Raw genomic sequence first — 5,836 nt, 5'->3', positions numbered from 1 at the left:
GAAAGGGCACAGGACCTGTTCTTGTTCCTGTACCTGAATCCAGCGACATGGTACAGGTCAGACCAAGAATGGCAGGTGTGAGGGCCTCCACCCGAGGACGTGCCTGGGGTGATGGATGCAGTGTCCCCCCTCCCCCACCCTGTACCCCCACACCGAGGCAGGGCCTGGAAGCAGTAAGGGTCTGCTCCTGTCTGCAGGTGGCAAGCTGCGCACCTGAGTGTGGGATGAGCACCGGTGGGCGGAGACCTCCCACCCCCCTGAAAGAGACAGGAAGGACTTAGGGTCGTGGGGGCAGGTCACGGGGCGGGGCCAGGGGTGCAGGTGTCGCCATGGACGTCAGCCTCTGGGAAAGTTCCCGGGAGGAACAGAGAAGGGCAAGTTCACGCCTCAACAGACCCAAACCAGAGTCGGGATCGGAGAGTTCACCCCGGGAGGGGACCAAGTGGGCCAGGACCATCTGCCACCCACCTCAAGTCCCAGGAACAGGTCCATGTGGCCCCGGGCCCTGAGCTGGCCACACCGGCTTTTAACTGTTTAGAATTTGGAGAAGAAAGAAAGGGCCCTGCCCAGGCAGAGCAGAGACCCGGGGCTGGGCTGGTGTTGGGGGCGCCGTGCGTGAATCCGCCAATCCGGTTCGGGTTCCCACTGCTCCACTTCCGACCCAGCTCCCTGCTGATGTGCCTGGGAAAGCAGGGGAAGACGGCGCAGGTGCTGGGGTCCCCGTCACCTATGGGAGACACAAGGGCGGAACTCCCGACTTTTGTCTTATAAAGCCCTGGCTGTTGAGACCGCTTGGGGAGTGGACAGCGGATGGAAGATCTCTCTCTCTTCCCTTCTCTCCATCACTCTGCCTTTCAAATAAATAGGTAATAAATCTTACAAGACAGGAAGGAGGAAACCCTAGGCTGAAGGCAGGCCCGCAGTCGCTCCCTGGGCTGCGGGGCCAGGTGCTGTGTGTGTTTTCCCACACAGGAACCGGAACATCGGAGACAGCAGGGGTGTGCCAGTGGCTGGCCAGCAGCTCAGGGGCTGGGCTGAGTCCAGGGATGGAGCACACACTGTGGTCCCCCCTTATCTGTGAGGGACATGACCCAAGACGCCACCCCGCCCCCCTGGCATGCCTGACCGCCACCATGACAGCACGGGACCCTCTAGGGAGCCTGTGTTCCCCATGTGCCCGGTGACACTGGACACAGCCCCAGAGTCCCTCCGCCATCCCTGTCTGGTGCCCTCACCGCCCCCGTGCTTTGGGACCCTATAAAATAAGACGAGGGTGATTAGAACTCGAGCGTGGTGACGAAGTCGACCCCGTACCTGAGACGCTGCTCTGTGGCTGTCGGGCAGGTGGGGCACGCAGCACAGGTAGCCTGGACACAGGTGCTGCGTGCCCCAGGTGGGAGGGAGTGGGCAGCGCGAGACTGCTTCGCGATATGCAGAACAGCGTGCAACTCAAAGTGGACAAATCGTTGCTCAAATTAGTTCACTCACCCGTTCATTTTATTTGAAAGGCAGCGAGACAGAGAGAGAGAGGATAAGTTCCAGTCTGTAGGCTCAGTTCCCACACGCCTGCAACAGTCAGGGCTGGGCCAGGCTGAAGCCAGGAGCCAAGGACTCCATCCGGGTCTCCCCAGCCACTTGAGCTACTTCCCTGTGCGCTAGCAGGAGGCTGGAATTGGGAGCAGAGCCAGGACTTAAACCTGGGCACTCTGGTATGGGACGTGAGGGTCCCAAGTGGCGTCCTAACTGCTGTACCAGAGACCTGCCTCTCAATTATTTATGTCTGGAATTTTCCATTGATATCTTACTAAAACTGAGAAAGCGGAAGGGGAGGGGGCTGGGGACGGGGGGGGGGGCACTACATTTCCTCCTTGTCCCTCCCAGTGGTTGTTGGGGTCAACCAGGCGAGGACGAGTGGCTGTGCGAGGGGCCGAGGTGGGATGAGCCTGCACGTGGCCACATGGTGCCCGTCTGGGACTGTGGGAGGCAGGAGGTGGCCAGGGGCCCCCGCAGAACAGTAGTGGGGGGCTGCCTTGGTGCAGACCCAAGTGCCCACCTCTGCTGACCAGGGGTGGCCGAATGCTGCAGCCCCCATGATGCAGGACATTTGAGAGAAACTGGGGCTTGGGAAAGAACCCAGCTGGCCTCAATGTCACCCAGCCAGGCAGGGGCAGAGCTGGACAGAGAGCCCACAGCAGCCTCCTGCACCTGGATCAGCAAAGCCCTCAACAGCGAGGTTTTAAACCCCCACACCCCAGCTGGTGAAAGCAGTATCGGATGGTGGCATGGATGGGGTGGTGGCGTGGATGGGGTGGTGGCCCCGGTGTAGGGGTTCTGCCAGCGTCCAGGTGACTTCCCTGGGCAGTTAGGGTCTCTGAGCTCTCCCCCTCCACCTGGCCACCCCAGCCCAGTCACTGCCAGCGGGCTCCTGGCTACTGGATCCACAAGCTGTGAGGTTCTCAACAGGGTCTAACAACTTGGTTTTTAAAAATATTTATGTGGGCCAGCGCTGTGGTGTAGTGGATAAGGCTGCCGCCTGCAGTGCCGGCATCCCATGTGGGCGCTGGGTCGTGTCCTGTCTGCTCTGCTTCTGATCCAGCCCTGTGCTATGGCCTGGGAAAGCAGTAGAAGATGGCCCGAGTATTCGAGCCCCTGCACCCACGTGGGAGACTGGAAGAAGCTCCTGGCCCCTGGCTTCAGATCAGCCCAGCTCTGGCTGTTTTAGCCATCTGGGGAGTGAACTGGTGGATGGAGGACCTCTCTCTCTCTCTCTCTCTCTCTCTCTCTCTCTCTGCCTCTCTGTCTTTCAAATAAATACATCAATCTTTTAAAAAGTATTTATGTATTTATTTGAAAGGCAGAGTGACCAAGAGAGAGGGAAAGAATATTCCACCCACTGGTTCACTCCCCAGCTGGCCGCAATAGCTGGGGCTGGACCAGGCTGAAGCCAGGAGACAGGGACTCCATCTAGGTCTCCCATGTATGTGACACGTGGCCATCTTCTGCTGCCTTCCCAGACGATTAGCAGGGCGTTGGATCAGAAGTGGAGCAGCCTGGACATGATATAGGATGCCAGCATCAAAGACAGCGACTTTGCCCTCTGGGCCGGCCCCTAACAACTGTTCTTTAAACCATTTAACCATTTACTCTCAACACATGAAACGTACGGAATGAAGATTTCATATGGAGTAAATTATAATCACTGAGCAAAAGGGAAAAAGAAGAATTTATATTTTTAGCTACAACCTTGAAAGACAGATACGCTTCCTCCCATCTTTCTCCCTCTAAACCCGTCTCTTCCCAGATGGTTCCAAGGTCAGATCTAAAGGGTGAGAAGCTTCCGGTGCATGGACACCCAGGCTGGGTCACCCCCTGCTCACACCCAGGGCCCTGAGTACCTGTGTTCTGGCTGCTGCCGCCCACCCTTGGCTGTGAACTTGTGTCCCCAGGCCCTGGCATGGTGCCCCTGGTCAACGGACAGGTACTGAGTTTATCTGAGCTGCCAACAGTCACACAGACACAGTCAGATGAGCTAGAGACACGAGTGGGGCTTGCGGAGACATCTCTCCCACCTCCCATCCACCCTGCTTGTCTTATGTCATGGCTACGTCCTGGCTGCCGAAGCTTTGATGCCCTGTGCCCCTGAGCGGCTCCTTAGGGGGACCCGAAGCCCTGGGAGTGTCAGCCCTCGGGAAACCGTGTGTGTGTGTGTGACCGTGTGTCTCTGTGTTCATCTGTGTTTGTCCGTGTGTGTGTATCCATGCATGTATATGTGTTGTCTGTGTTCGTCCGTGTGTCTACATGTCTGTGTGTCCGTGTTTGCACGTGCCCGTGCATGTGTCTCTCTTTCTGGTTATTTTAAGAAAACTTTCCACTTCCCTCCATCCTAATACACACAAAGTGTGTTTTATGGGCCGCCCGCAGCCCACACCTTGTGTCAAGCATCTGTGGGTGTCTACATTATTCAAGCTCCCACCAGCAATTGAAACTCATTTCAGGGCGAGCAGCACCATGCCGGGACTGTGCAGGGCTGGAAGGCGGATGTCCCACACCTCCTGTTGTACAGCTCCCGGGCTCAACAGCCTGGGGCAACCCCTACACATGGGCGCACACAGACACACACACACAGACAGACACACGCCCTCCTCCAGGGCTGCCTGGGGCCCAGGAACTCCATGCAGGATCACCCCCTGCGCTGTCAGGGGAGCTCCACCAAGACAAGCACTGAGCCCGGGCCTTGGTGGCGGGAGGAAGGGGAGGGCATGGGGGCGGGGCGCGGGGGCCCTGTCCTGTAGGGCAGGAGGTGCTTTGGTGGCTGTGGCGCCCGTGCCTTCTCACCACGCTGTGTCTGCGGGCTTGTTTCCCCTCCTAGCACAGCGCTCTCCAGCCGGCACCATCTACACCCCTCTTGGTCCCGTTTAGCCAAAAAGATAAAAGATCAGGGAACTAGGGCATGGGGGGGGGGGTGAGAGAACATTCTAGGTCTCCACTGTGAGAACTTCTGCTCCAAGGTGGAACTGAAGGAATGAAGAAGGAGGGGGAGTCTCTCCCGGTCTCATAAAAAGGCGATGTGAGCGATCCCTGGTGTCTCTCGGCCTTTTAAAGTCCTCATTTCCATTCACCTGTAACTTTATTAGGCTCATCCGAGCCATTCATCAGACGGGCAGCCTTAGAGCGGATGCCCAGTGGCTCTTATTAAGATGTCCCCTCGCCGGTGAACGCAGTAGACTTCCTGCCTCCCCTACCCACACAGCTCTGGCTCTACAATGGGAAGAGCCTTCTCCCTGGTGCTCGGTCCCACGGAGGCTGCAGGTGAGACGCTGGGAGACCCTTTGCCCGGGGGACACACACACATTCCCCACTTGTGTGCCTCAGAGCCTGCAGTGGGTCTTTGTCCTGGGTCTGGGAGTCTGGGCAAAATTTCCTGTCCTGAAGTGGCACCAGCTGACTCTTAGCACAGCCCCAACCCTCCCCGATTCCCGGGTGCCCTGACCTGCAGCCTCGTGCTGGAGCCAATGTGTATTTTTGGAGATGGGTCCCTGAACAGAGCCTGGAGAGTCTGTTTAAGGAGTGGCCAGAATGCTGGAAGACTGAGACCGGTGATCCTGGAGGTACAACTGGCCAGAGTTCCACAGAGCAGCTGTCCTCCCAGCCAGGCAGAGAGAGGGGGACCGGAGATCCCTGAGTTCCCCTGTGAATGTGGGTGTCGTCTCTGCCAGGGGCAGAGGCCCTCGTGGGGACAGACAGGAATGGGAGTCAGCAGGGGCTGGCTCTACAGTTCTGCTGCAGAATGACCTACAGCAAGCTACCTGGCCTCTCTGCACCTCAGTCCTCCCATCTGGGAAATGGAACGCCCAGCCCCCGTGACGCTGGGTGGTTGGCAGGACTAACCCCTGGCGCACCCAGGCTTTAGTGGGGCGCCTGGCACGTAGCGAGTACAGAACACACGGCAGCTCAGCGTGGAGATTCCCGGCGTGTCCCAGCAGCCAGGAGCACGGCCAGTGGTCCTGCCCCACGCTGCGCCACCGGAATAAGCAGAGCGGGCAGCAGTTCACTCCCAGGTGCGGCCACTGAGCCCCATTGGTCAGGCAAAGGGGTTGTGTTCCGCCTCTGCAGCCTCGAGGGACCTGTCCCAGGAGGAAGTCCCGGAGAATGGGCTGTCGTGGACGGTACGCTCAGTGCTGGTGCGGGGCGCCCAGTGGGATCCGGCGTCTGGAGGTAACCATGGCAACCCCCGGGGCAGCAGTGCAGATACTACAGTGAGAGTCACTGAGGACGGGGGCCCGGGGATGACTGTGTGTGTCTGTGTCTGTATGTGTGTGTGTCTTTCTCCATGTGT

This window comes from Lepus europaeus, chromosome 21, assembly GCF_033115175.1.
Source record: "Lepus europaeus isolate LE1 chromosome 21, mLepTim1.pri, whole genome shotgun sequence".
NCBI lineage: Eukaryota > Metazoa > Chordata > Mammalia > Lagomorpha > Leporidae > Lepus > Lepus europaeus.
This window is presented reverse-complemented; position numbering follows the sequence as displayed.